This window comes from Vigna unguiculata, chromosome 4 (genome assembly GCF_037176805.1).
Source record: "Vigna unguiculata cultivar grain cowpea cultivar isolate G323 ecotype 2 chromosome 4, ASM3717680v1, whole genome shotgun sequence".
Lineage (NCBI taxonomy): Eukaryota > Viridiplantae > Streptophyta > Magnoliopsida > Fabales > Fabaceae > Vigna > Vigna unguiculata.
The window spans coordinates 42,061,563-42,076,084 of NC_140795.1; the positions used below are offsets into that span (position 1 = coordinate 42,061,563).

General features: G+C 24.9%; 1 long non-coding RNA gene across 1 annotated transcript; it reads right to left on the reverse strand.

Annotated features, from left to right (window-relative positions):
* Positions 1-11,503: 11,503 nt before the first annotated feature.
* On the reverse strand, positions 11,504-12,508 carry LOC146887221 (uncharacterized). The gene is made up of 3 exons (XR_014994323.1): positions 12,222-12,508; positions 12,080-12,137; positions 11,504-11,755 (listed from the first exon to the last, which is right to left on the reverse strand). It is a non-coding gene; the product is annotated as an uncharacterized LOC146887221 (long non-coding RNA).
* Between the last annotated feature and the right edge of the window lie 2,014 nt (positions 12,509-14,522).

Consider the following 14,522-nt stretch of genomic DNA (forward strand, 5'->3'; position numbering starts at 1 on the left):
CTTTTTTTATTTTTGGGTCAATTTGACCTTAAAATTGTAAAAATGGGTCCATTTAATTTTTATTTGTAAAACAGGGACAAGTCGATAAGATGCATAACGACATTACAAAAGAAGTCATCATGTATTTTGCCGATTTTTATTTTTTTATTTTTTAAAAGTAAAATCGTCCTTTATCAAGACGGTTTTAGTAATGTATAAAGTGAAGTCGTGGTTCCCTATAACGACTTCACTTCAGATAATAAAAAACATCTCTCGTTTTCAATTCCAATGACATGGATCTACAGTGGCCAACTTAAATGCATTTGTTAACATTTACACTTTCAAACATTCATTGGGTCTCTCAAAAAGTTGTATTGGTTCTCGAAAAGAGCAAATTGGCCGGCCGCTTCTTAATAAAACTGTGAAGTTGCAACATTTATTGCAATTTTTAGGAAAATAAAGCGAAAAGTGAAGTTATCAGGGTACATGACGACTTCACATTTTTATATATATCGAAACCGTCATCCATCATAACAATTTTGCTTTTCTAAAAAAAAATGATAGAACAGATGACGACTTTCCTTGTGATGTCGTCCTCTACCATAACGACTTGTTCCTATTTTAAAAAAAGAAATTTCAACAAACTTATTTTTACAATTTTTACTTTAAAGGAACCCAAAAATACGAAAAAGTCCCAAAATAAACATCAATCAAGCACTTAGAATCTAAAACGATACACATACCCGACCACGAAGCTAAAGTCACACCATGAAAGTAACACTCACACCGTGAAGTAACGTTGATACCAACAAAGAAGCACTTAGAAGGAGTGAAGCTTGGAATTGGCCTATGCGAGAATGAGAGTTGAAGATTCTTACGGAAATAATCCTCTTACTATTAGAGTTCAAGCTAATACTTTTTAGCTTTGTTTTGACGTTAGAAAATATTATGAATTTTATATTTTAGTTAAGCTAACATCTCCAAGTTCATCGATTATTTTAGTTAGACTAACATTTCAAAATTCATCGATTATTTTAGTTGGACTAACATTTCAAAGTTCATCGATTGTATATTCCAACATATCATAAAATAATATTTCAAAGTTCATCGATTGTATATTCCAACATATCATAAAATAATATTATCAACAAAAATAAATTTAATTAATGACAAATAGGTTGCCTTTAAAAAAAATAAACAAAACTCATCCCCATAACCTCTCTATATAACAATTGTGTTGTGGTACCGACAAAAATTGACAAACACATTTTCAGGTGATTTTCTTTTAAATCCTTTCATAAAGCTTTGTAAAATCCAAAGTTTATAATTGACAAACGTATTGTCAAGCGATTTTCTTAATAGTAGTGTCTGATGGAGAATGTCAAACACAACTTCGAGTTTCATAGATGCACCATCAAAATCACTTTTCAAAACTTTTTTTCCAAAAGCCAATGTAAAAAAATAAAATATTTAGTTTTATTTTTATATGAGATTTCAAAAAAATTTTAAAAATAAATAAAATTTAAAAAAAATGATAATGTATTAAAAAACAAAAAAATTGGAAACAAAGTAAAAATAAAATTAAAAATTATATATATATATGTATTTTATTTTTGTATAAAATTAGGAAAATTTAAAATATAAAAAAAGTTAAAAAAACTCACGAAATAATAATGTATTAAAAAATAAAAACAAAAATTAATATATATATATATATATATATATATATATATATGTCTTTCGAAATCTGTTTAATATCTAAATTCGATTTCGAAATCTGGTTAGTTCTGTAAGCGAAAAATAGAAAGTACATCAGTTGCAAGTAGCAAGTAATAAATATTGTTCTCTGTAGCTAAATTTGCTTAGTGTCTTTGTAGTGTTGGGCACAATTTTTGTAGCATTCAACGTGGATATTTGTCTCAAAATCAATCTTTTGTTGTTCAAAACATGCTCCTTTAAGTTTTTTGCTTGTTTTCCTCTATTAGGATTGTTCCTTATTCACTTATTTAACATACTTAAAAGAGAAATTAGAAGCAAAAGAAGTATAAAACAATTAAAACACAAAAACAATACAAAACATAACTTATGAATATAACAAGATAAAAATTAAAAAAACTGATTTATTCATGATGATAAACATAAAAAAATAAATAAAAATGAACGTTATCAAATTTCTCTAATCAGATTCTGAAATCCAATAATTTCTCAACAAGATTTTGAAATCTAATACCTACTTGAATTTCGAAATCCCGTAATTTCCTTAATTTCCTTAATTGATTTCAAAATTTGTATTTTTAGTATTCAAAACCCGGTAAGTATTTCACTGTACGTTGAAATTCGGTTAAGTAGTTTTAATTTACTTTTATTTATAATTTGAATTTTATATTTTTTATATTTATTTTTAAGTTATTTCTTTAAATTCTTTGGTTTTCATATTTTTTGAATGTGAGTGGTGGCTTTGACTTACGAGAAGAAGATTGGGGTGAGGGAGTGAGGGTGTGAGGGATTTTGGAGAGAAGAAAGTGAAGTGATGTGTGACTGGATTAAAGTGAGGTGAGTTGGGCTGATGAGTTAATTTATGAAAACTGATATTTTAACCCACTTTTTTTGACCCACTTTTAACTCATTACTTTAATCACCATTAGATCATCTTTTTTTATTCTTTTTAGTGATGTGATGTATGATCTAATGGTGATTGAAGTGGTGGGTTAAAAGTGGGTCAAAAAAAGTGGGTTAAAGTATCATTGTCCTTAATTTATAAAGAGAGGGAGGTAATATTAAGCAAGGTAAAAGTAAAAAAAAAAAAAAAACAAAAAAGGGAAGTAACATTTTCAAAATAAGAAATACATTTTGGGGGTACCGAAGGAAAAGCCCACAACACAGGATGCAGCTCTTTCAGGAGGGGCTTGTTGCTTCCTGCACTCCAATAGTTTTTTCCTACACCCCATACGTGTTGTAAAAAGACATTTTTGCCTTTATTTAAAAAAAAAACAAATCTTATTTTTCGTTCTTTTCCCCATTCATCTTTCATAGGAGTAATCACATTCTCCTTCCTCTCACATAGCACTAGCTGTGTTCTCAGCCCCGCCCATAACTTGTGTACACCCCTTGCTCTCCATTTTGGTTTATTTCTTTAGAGTGTCATTGTCTTCGCTACACTGCTTGGAGAGATGGGTTTTTGAAAAGTTTATGCTTTTGATTTGGGGTTTTTTCCTACACCTTCAAACATTTCTTCTGCATTCTCAATTTTTTTTAAAAATTTTCACTTTATCCCTCTGTAAAAGTAACTATTTTTTCTCTTTCTCATTGATCCATTCCCAAATTTTTTTTTTCCAACGGATATCGACATCTGATACCTTATTTGTTCTACAAATGTTAATATCCGGTACTTTATTCTTTTCCAGTTTTTACCCGTTACGGATGTTGACATCTAGTGTTATAAATTTTTTTTATCTAGGATGTCAACATTCGGACTTTCATTTTTTTTTACCAAATATCGACATCCCTTGTTCTTGGCAGTTCTTGTGATTGCTTTCTCACCGCAATAGCAAACGGGTGTTACATCCAACCTCCTCACCCCACCCCACCCCCATGAGAAGAAACGCTAGGATTTTTCATCCCTCAACCATTACAAGTGCAGGACGAGCAAAAATGAGAAGGAGACATTACCAAACCTCAACAAATCACAATGGAGAAGACAACTTCCACTTCTTTCAAACCCTTACATCCAAATGTTATACCTTTTCTTAAAAGGGAAACCAAGAACGACTTTTTCCGGTCATTTTCACAAGTGAATGACACATAATAATACACATTACAGTCACATTATCACATATAAACACCGTTTGCCAATAAAAGAAATTACCTTATTTAATTCAGATTTACAAAAGAGAGGACAAAATTGAGAGCAATAAAAATACGAAGACCAATTTGAGATTTGTGAACCAAAACAAGGACCAACAAAGTATTTTAACCCTAATTTTATTATTTCATTTTCTAATTCATTTCTTTTATTTACTTTTTTTTACGGTTAATCTTTTTAAAATTGACTTTTATTTTAATTTTTTAATTTATTTAATTTACTAGTATTTTTACCCGTGCAACGCACCGGATATCGAATTTTAAAATTAAAAATTACAGTATATTTATTAAATTAATTTGAAATTATAAAAATATAATTAAATTTAATATAAATTTTATTTTATAAAATTCAATAATAATATTTTAATTGATTTTATAATAAAAATGTATTTAAGTTATTTATATATATTTTTAATAAAATGTATTATATATAATTATTTTAAATAATATATTAAGATTTAGATGATTAAAATTAAGAAATCAAATTTAATTTTGAGTGAAATATTGAGTAAAAAATGTAGAAAAATATAATAGTTGTTTCTCTAATAATAAAAATGATGTACAATATAGAAATTGTTGAGTAGACTTAATAAAGATACAAACATTAGACGATACAAAAAATGTGAAGAGTAAGCGATATAAAGCTACAAATGATAGATCGTGCATATAAATGTAATGTTTAATTAGTCAGATAGTACTCACTCTCTTGAGATGTGTCAGTTTGATACTCACTTTTAAAAATGTGTCAATCGAATCCCAACTTTTGAAAAAATGTCTCAGTTAGGTTCCTTCCACTCTTGTAAGTCATTTTAAATATCGATATCATTAATGGCGTTAATATTTTTTTCTCAAAGGGACCTGATTGAGACATATTTTCCAAAGTTAGGACCCAATTGACACCTTTGTAAAAGTGGGTATGAAACTGACATATCCAAACAAAAGTGAGTATTATCCGACTAACTACACCTAAATATAAATAGTAGATTCTTTAAAGATACAAATGTTAGACTGCAAACAAAATATAAATAGTAAACAATCAAAACTTACAAAATGTAGACTATGTAGACAAATATAAATAGTACACTATGCAAAAATACAAAGGTTAGACGTTGATAGACTCTTCTATTGGAGTCCTTTTTTTACAATTTTTTTGGATTTTGAATTTCAAATTTTAACTTTGCTCCCATATTTCATAGCTTTTAAAATTTAGAATTTAAATTCAAACTTTATTACTATATATTTTGAATTTCAAATTTGACAATATATATCCTAATTTAGAAAAAAAATATTGAAATCGACATTATTAGTGATTTTTATATCTTTAAAAATTTTAAGAATGTATAATTTTAACTTGTAATGATATACTAATGTCTATGTTATAAAAATTATTTTTTAAATTATTGTTTAAGTTTGTGTAAAATGTCAAAAAATATGTGAAAAATATTTAAAAATATTTAAAAATTCATATTTAAATTTTACAATTATTTATTTATTATTTTACACTATATTTTAATTATTTTTACTATTATTATTATATTAGGACTAATATGTTAATATATTATTATACTATTAAGAACCATAGATCTTTTGTTCCTAAATATTATATTACTTGTTTATTTTCTATATCATATTTTTAACTTTTATTGTTTTTAATTGTGAATATTAATGTATTTCCATTAAATTTTTTTAATTTATCATTTTTCAGATTTTGATAATATATAAAATACGAACCTTTCTTATAAGTTAAAAATATTTGAAAGTTGTTTAGAGACATTATAAGAATCTATTGAAAAACCTACACTATTTTACAATTTTTTTTAATGTTAAAATTTAAATTTTATTGGTATATTTTTTGTTTAATTAGTCAAATAGTACCATTTTCATTCTAAAGTTTCAGTTTGGTAATTGCTTTTAGAGAAAATGTTACTGTATATACTTCGAATTCCAATTTTCACAATATATGAATTTTAATCTTGCAATAATATTGAAATTGAAATAGTTAATTATTTCCATATCTTTAAAAGTTTAAAAAAAATTTAATTTTTAATTTTTACCTTATATTTTAATTATATTAATATTATTATATTTTATATTTACATTGTTACATATTATTATATTTTATAATATTATTATATCATTATGGGTCATCAAATTTTTTGAATTTTTGAATTTATATATTTTTATCAGAAATATTAAAGTATTTATTACAAAAATTAACTTTTTGTATATATTTTTCATTTTAAATGTTAAATTTAATTTTTTTTATCACATTCTATTTCTTTTACTGTCCGTTACGATTTCAAATTTGAATCCAAAATTTATTAATATTATTATATGTATTATGATTAATTTTTCACAACTTAAAAACGATATTATTTTCAATGAATTAATTTTGAAATTTATTCTAAAAACACACGGAAGGAATATATTACCTAATATTATCTACTGCTTGATGTTTACAAAAATCAAATATAAGAAAAGTTCAGTTTCGAAGGACATTAAATGAAAAAAAATAGTTTCCAATGTAAATTCAATGTAATGTAATATTATATAAAAAAATAAAATTATAATATTAAATTAATCCTACATAAATATAAATTTATTCTTAAATTAATATTTAAATTTAATCATAAATTGATATAAAGTTAAAAATACAACCATAATCAGTATTATTAGGTCAATCAGTTTTCAAACACGTTAATAGAAGAAGATTTTGGTTTCCAATGCAATATTTTAAAACTATAATTGATATAAAGTTAAGAATACAACCATAATAAGTAATATTAGATCAATCGGTTTTCAAGCACATTAATAGAAGAAGATTTTGCATTTTGTATTAATCATTAGCGATAAATAAAGAAGCATATAACATCTCAAAAAACAACATGATGATATAAAATTTTTATATTTTTTATATACTTAAAATTGATAAATAATATTTTTCGTGAATGTCTTAAACTCTAATTATGTGTTTGATTGATACTCCATGATTCATTGAGTCCCACAAATCATGATTGTTGTTGTTCATAATAAATAGTCATAATTCAAAATGAAAAATTCTTGGAAGACGAAAAGTTTTCCATTTATTCTGTATATTTTTGACATTTATATTGAAAGACGTAAGTGTTGATTTATAAAGTTTATTCAATAAGCTAGTTCAAATTTAAGAAGATTTTTGAAAACTGTATAAAGCTCTCTTAAAAAGGTAGGTAGATTTTTAAAATATTTTCCATTTAAAATTTTAATACAATAAATTCATATATAAAATTGCAATGAGAAATACAAAAAGTTGTTGGTTTCTAATATTTAGTGTTATTTAATGACAAAGACATTCATCTTTGAGAAGCCGTAAAAATATATCTTGGAATTAGGTTGGAAGAAACTGAAAAGTTCTTTAAGAGGTTGAAAAAATATAGCTTGGAAGTAGTGTTGGAAAAAACTAGAAAATTGTTTTAATTCTTAACATCTTTATATTTTTGGAAGATGAAAAGTAGATTTTGAAAAATATAAATATATTTTTCAGTAAGCTAGGTAAAAAAAACAAAGTCTTAATTTTTAATTTGGTAATTAAATATATTTAAGGTAAGTAATTTTAAGAAACTATTATATTTTTGGAAGATGAAAAGTAGATTTTGAAAAATATAAATATATTTTTCAGTAAGCTAGGTAAAAAAACAAAGTCTTAATTTTTAATTTGGTAATTAAATATATTTAAGGTAAGTAATTTTAAGAAACTATTAACTGATCAGATTTTAAGAAAAGTGTAATATGTAATGACTATTTTTAAAATAAATTAATAAAATACATAATTTTTCTGTAGAAGAGGAGAAAATATTAATACTTATATAAAAAATATTTGTTAGTTATAAATCTTTCTTCTACTTTGAACTTTTTAAAAGTCTATGTTATCATTAATGAGACAAATTCATGGAGTCAGAACTTTATTTTAATTTTGTTTGTTCAAAAATTTAAAAACTTGGATTATACCTTTATAATTTGTATTTATTATAAAAATAAAATGTAGTTTATGATTTGCATTTACTTTACTAAAAATTTTGAAATAGTAAATATTATCTTATCAAATAAGATTTAATATTATATTTTAAAGTATTCACTCTCAGTTCTACAAAACATTTCAGTCTTATAATATCCGTAAATTCCACACAAAATCCTAATTAATTTATTATATTAAGTTCTTTAATTAGATTTATTTTATAAAAATTAGCTACCTTCTCCAAGAAACTTTGTAAAAGTTTCTAAAGTTGTTATTTTATCATATTTACTTCAAAATATTAATTATGAAGACAACCAATGATGTATATTTTGGGACAATGCACATTAGAACTCAAAACAATATTGTTAGCTTTGCAATTGTATATAATTATATATTAGATTATATACTATTAGAGATTTTGGTCATTCAAAATGACTTTTACTCTATGGGAATGTGAGAAAATTTTTGGACCCCGTATAAAAGTTTTTCAAGAAGGTATGTAGATTTTCTAAAATATTTTCCATTTAAAATTATAATACAATAAATTCAAATATAACATTGTATTGAGACACTAAAAAAGTTGTTGGTTTCTTCATAATTAATGCTAATTGATTATAAAAATGTGTTGGAAGAGACAAATTTTTATCTTGAAAGTAGTGTTGAAAGAAACTGAAAAGTTGTTTTTATTCTCCTAAACATCTTTTAATTTCTGGAAGATGAAAAGTATTTTTTGAAAAGTATTAAAAGCATATCTAGCAAGCCAAGTAAAAAAAAGTTTTAATTTTTAATTTGGTAAATAAATGTATTTAAAGTAAATAATTTTATTTGCATTTTTTATTAATAAGAAATTATTAATTAATCAGATTCAAAAAAGTGTAATATGTAATATTATTTTTAAAACAAAAATTAAAAAAATAACTAATTTTGTCTATAAAAAGGAGAAACTATTAATATTTATATAAAAATATTTGGTAGTTATCATTATGTATTCTTTTAATTTTAAATTATAAATATTTTTTGTACTCTGAAATTTTTAAGACGTGGGACTGGAATGAGAAAGCAAACAAATATATTTCATTCATGGATTTAACTTATTAAACTTTAATAAATATTTATTGAAGCATGAACTATATTTCAATTTTATTTGTTGAAAAATTTAGAAAATTTAGATTTTACCTCGATTTGCATTTATTTTAAAAATAAATTGTAACTTATGATTTCCATTTACTTCACTATTATAATTCTTATACAGTAAATATTATTGTATCAAATAACATGAAAATTATATTTGAAAGTATTCACTCTCAAAACTACGAAACATTTCAGTAAATATCGTGTAATATTTTGTAAATTCCAGACCAAATCCTAATTAATTTATTGTATTACCATTTTTAGTTTAATTTATTTTAAAAACAATAGTTACTTTCTCTAAAAAACTTTGTAAAGGTTCCTAAAATGTCATCTTATGATACTTACTGCTCCAAAACATTAATTATGAAGACCACCAATTATGTTTTTTTGGGACATGACACTCTCTTACTATAATAAATGAATGTTGTATATTTCAATACATGTCTGGAAATCTGATCTACACATATGAACCCATATGAGTATATTTGAAAGAAGATAAGTTGTAAATTGTAGACGTAGCAGCAGCGTTCTTTGAGTGTGAAGAGAGGTACCGGTAATCAAAGCATGTTAGTGATAATAATATTACGTAGAGCAATCATGATTATCGTCTTGAGAGGTGTTGATAACTCTAGACAGTGCAATTAATTTTATCTTGAGAAGTGAAAACCATAATGAAGAGAAATTTAAAAAAATGAAACGCTCCTTGGTTGGCGATTTAGTATTTAATATTGGAATATGAAAACATTTAATAATTAAAACGTGTAGCAGATGATATAGCAGTTTAGTCATCATTATCTCGAGCAGTGCGAAATTTAATGCATTTGAATACTGATTGACACGTTATCATTATCTCGAGCAATGCGAAATTTAATGCATTTGAATACTGATTGACACATTGATTTGGAGATAATTCAAACCACTTTTTGAAGGCGTTGGAATACAAAAAGTGTTTTAAACGGTCATTTTAAATTTATTTTTCCATAAAAATTGATCTTAAATTCTTCTGAGTATGAAAATGGTGAAAAATATTTTAATTATTTTATAACTTATATTATTTTAATAATAATAATTAATAAGTAATAGTTATTGTATTTCACTGACGTTTAAATTTGCAATTTATATGGAATGGTAATTAATGTTAATTAATTCAATTTCTAATTAAAAATAATTTATATTGACTAAAATGAAGTCGAACAAAATCTAATACAAAAAAGGAAAATACATATAATAAAAGAGAATAAAATATAACTTTTATATTGAGATATATAATAATTGCATACAAAATAAGAGTCCAATTGAAATCTTCTTTTATATATATATATATATATATATATATATATATATATATATATATATATATATATATATATATATATATATATAAAAGAAGTTCAAACAAAATTACATACAAAATTTTCAACTTTAATACCAAAAAAATAGATAAAGAACTTTGATATCTCTGCTTGTTCTTTCACTTTCAACTTTAGAAAACAATTCAGGGTGATCCTCTGCAAAGAGTTGATGATCTCCATAGAAAGATCTTAGTTGGTTATAGCCTTGGGTAATCATTGGAGTGTGAATATCCATGTTGTAAGTAACATGGTGAACATTACTTTGGTAATCAACAACAATCCATTTAGCAACAAGGTCCTTCCAATAGCGTATTATGAACACTCGGTCGACGTGTCCAAAGTCCTTAAAATATTAGCAAGTTAAGAATAAAGAAATAAATAAATATAAATAACAAAAATAAATGAGTTTGAATCAAAAAATATACCTGGTCCTTCAAAAACATAGAAATGAATCTGCCAACCATTTCTGAAGAAAGTATGGATTGTGGTGTGGGCATGGATTCCATTGCAGGAGAATAGGTTGGTGATAAAGTAAAATTGTAAGAGAAGAAAATGGGTAACAGTAGAAAAATCAGATGTCTGACTTTGAATTGGTAAACATAGGGAATATATATATATATATATATATATATATATATATATATATATATATATATATATATATATATATATATATATATATATATATATATATATATATATATATATATATATATATATATATATATAAAGAATAGGAGAAGTCATAGCTGTTGGAAGTATCCGTACATACTGGACGGTCTGAACTGGTAAAAGTACAGGTTAATAAATACGAATTAAAAGATAATACGTTAAAAAAAATAATTATGAAGCATCGTAAAAGTATAAGAAGAATTATTTAATGTAATTTACTAATGTTGATTTTTTTCAGGAAGGGGTATTTAATATTGGAATAGAATAAAGTTTAATAATTATAACGTGTGGCAGATGATGGAGCAGTGGCAAATGATGGAGCAGTTTATTCATCATTATCTCGAGCAGTGCGAAATTTAATGCGTTTGAATACTGATTGACAGATTGATTTGGAAAAAAATTCGAAGCAGTATTTGAAGGGGTTGGAATACAAAACGTTTTGTAAACGAAATGGTTTTGATGGAGTAAACAGTGATTGGAAAAATGTGAAGAACTCTTTGAAAAATATCCGAATAAAAATAAAAATTGGGTAAAAATAAAGAGATTTGGTGATACAGTGCATTATTAAAAAAATACCATTAACGAAAAAAAATGACACAAACAGAGTTTAAGGTAGAAAAATGAAGAAGATGAAGGGTTTGCTTGTAAAAGGTGGAAAAATAAAGATAAATTGGTAAAGAAAAAGGTATTTTGATACAAATTACTTACCAGTTAAGTTGTACAGCGAAAAAGACTCGTGCATGACTTTGAAATCTTGATTTGAAGCCTGTATCCACAAGAAAAACAGTTAGATCAAGGTAGATAAACGGAAAAAATAGTTAGATTAACTCTTTTTGGTGTAGAACTTTGAAAAAATATAGTGTATGATGAACTCTTTGAAAAATGTCCAAATAAAAACGTAAATCGGGTAACAATAAAGAGATATGCTGATAGAATGCATTATTAAAAAAATACCATGAACGAAAAAAAAAATGACACCAAGAGAGTTGAAGGTAGAAAAATGAAGAAGATGAACGTGTTGCTTGTAAAAGGTGGAAAAATACAGATAAATTGGTAAATAAAAAGGTAGATTTTGATACAAATTACTTACCAGTTAAGTTGTACAGCGAAAAAGACTCTTGAATTAGTTTTAAATCTTGATTTGAAGCCTGTAAACAGAAGAAAAATATAAGAAATAGTTAGATCAAAGTACATAAACGCCAAAAATAGTTAGATAAAAAGTTTTTATAAACCTGATGTTAAATCTGTCGCAGTGAACCATATTAGACATGTAGCAACCCTAGAAAATACCATCATCGGAAAAAAATAGTTAGATCTGAGAAAATAAAAGAAGAATATGAGTTGTTCGCTTGAGAAAGGTCAAAATGAAAACAAAATCTGCGTAATAAAACCATATGTCGCAGTGAACCATATTAGTCCTGTACAAAAACGAAACAAATAGTTGGATCTGACAAAATATAAGAAGAAAATGAGTTGTTCGGTTGAGAAAACTCAAAATAAAATCGACTTCTGGGTTTAAACCTGTAAAAAAAACGCATGAAAAAGTTAGATTTGACAAAATATAAGAAGAAAAATAGATGTTCGCTTGAGAAAACTCAAAATAAAAACGACTTTTGGGTTTAAACATGTAAAAAAACGCATGAAAAAGATAGATCTGACAAAAAATAAGAAGAAAATAAGTTGTTCGCTTTAGAAAACTCAAAATAAAATCGACTTCTGTGTTCTTACCTGTAAAAAAAGCGCATGAAGAAGTTAGATCTGACAAAATATAAGAAGAAAATGAGTTGTTTGCTTGAGAAACTCAAAATAAAATCGACTTCTGGGTTCTTACCTATAAAAAAACGCATGAAAAAGTTAGATCTGACAAAATATAAGAAGAAAATGAGATGCTTGCTTGAGAAAAATCAAAATAAATACAACTTCTGGGTTTAAACCTCTGAAAAAACGAATGAAAAAGATAGATCTGACAAAAAATAAGAAGAAATGAGTTGTTCGGTTGAGAAAATTCTAAATAAAATCGACTTCTGGTTTTAAACTTGTAAAAAAACGCATCAAAAAGTTAGATATCAGAAAATATAAGAAGAAGATGAGTTGTTCGGTTGAGAAAACTCAAAATAAATTCAACTTCTGGGTTAAAACCTGTTAAAAAACGCATGAAAAAGTTAGATCTCACAAAATATAAGAAGAAAATATAAACCATCTCCATAGTTGTTTTTTTGCAATTTAAAAACAACTCGATGAAAAGAAGAAGATGAACAGAAGAAGATGTTAGAGAAGAAGCTAAGAAAGGCAGAGAAACCATGATGAACGCGGAGAAACAAAGACAGAGAAAGAGAGAGAAAGAAGTGAGAAGGCGATGCCAGAGAGAATGAGAAAGAGAGAGAAAGAAGAAAGAAGGCGGTCGCAGAGAGAATGAGAAAGAGAGATAAAGAATTGAGAAAGAGAAAGGTGAGAAGATTGAGGAAGAGAGAGAAAGAAGTTTTAATTAAAATTTTCGGTTTTCAATTTCTTTTCCATTTTTTTTTCATACTTCAAAATGCTGAGAGATTGACACATCAGCGTTTTTACCTTTTGTAGATAAAAATTTGAATTGAGAAGTAGGTCAAATATATTATTCAATTGAAAAACTTGCCTTTTGTTAGTTCCCAATTGTATATAGTATTAGATATTTTAAAAATAAAATATTAATATATATTTATATTTATATTTATATATGTTTAATTTATTTTTATATAATATATGAAACATAAATAATATTTAAAAAAAATTAAATTAAAAAATTGATTTTAGAACAAAAATAATATATATATATATATATATATATATATATATAAAAGTATATATATATATATAATTAAGTTTTTAATTTATTAATAATATTTTTAAAATAAAATAAAATATTTATATATTTTATAACAAAACATAAAAGTAAATTAAAAAAGAAAACAAAATTTGTATGTTTGTATGTATCATATATTGACATCCGGTATATAAAATTTTTTAAATATATGTTGATTAGATGTCGACGTCGGTAAACGAAAAAAAATAAAATTACATATCAACGTCCGTAATAAAAAAAATTAAAAATAAGTATAATTCAGAATGTCGAAATCCGTAAAATAAAATAAAGTATTAGATATCCATTAAAAAAAATTTGAGAGTATGTGAATTATATAGAGTAAAAGTGTAGTTACTTTTAAACTGAAAAATAAACTAAAAATTTTAAAATTTTTTATGTACACGAAAAGTGGTTAGACGTGCAGAGATAGGCCTTTTGATTTTGTAGGTATGCTTTTCAGATTTGGTAGTCCGGTCCGGGTATATTTCGGGATGTACTTCCCGGCCCAAAATAATCTTGAATTTATTTAAATTTTGCATTCTGAATTGTAAATTCTAGAATGTATTTTTTGTATCGAAGTAATTCTTGATAAAAAAAATTAATCATGTTGGGAAAATTTTCCAAAAGGGATATTTTCTGGAACTTCCTCCACTATATTTACAATATTTGCAGGGGTGATTCATATTCTCCTCTC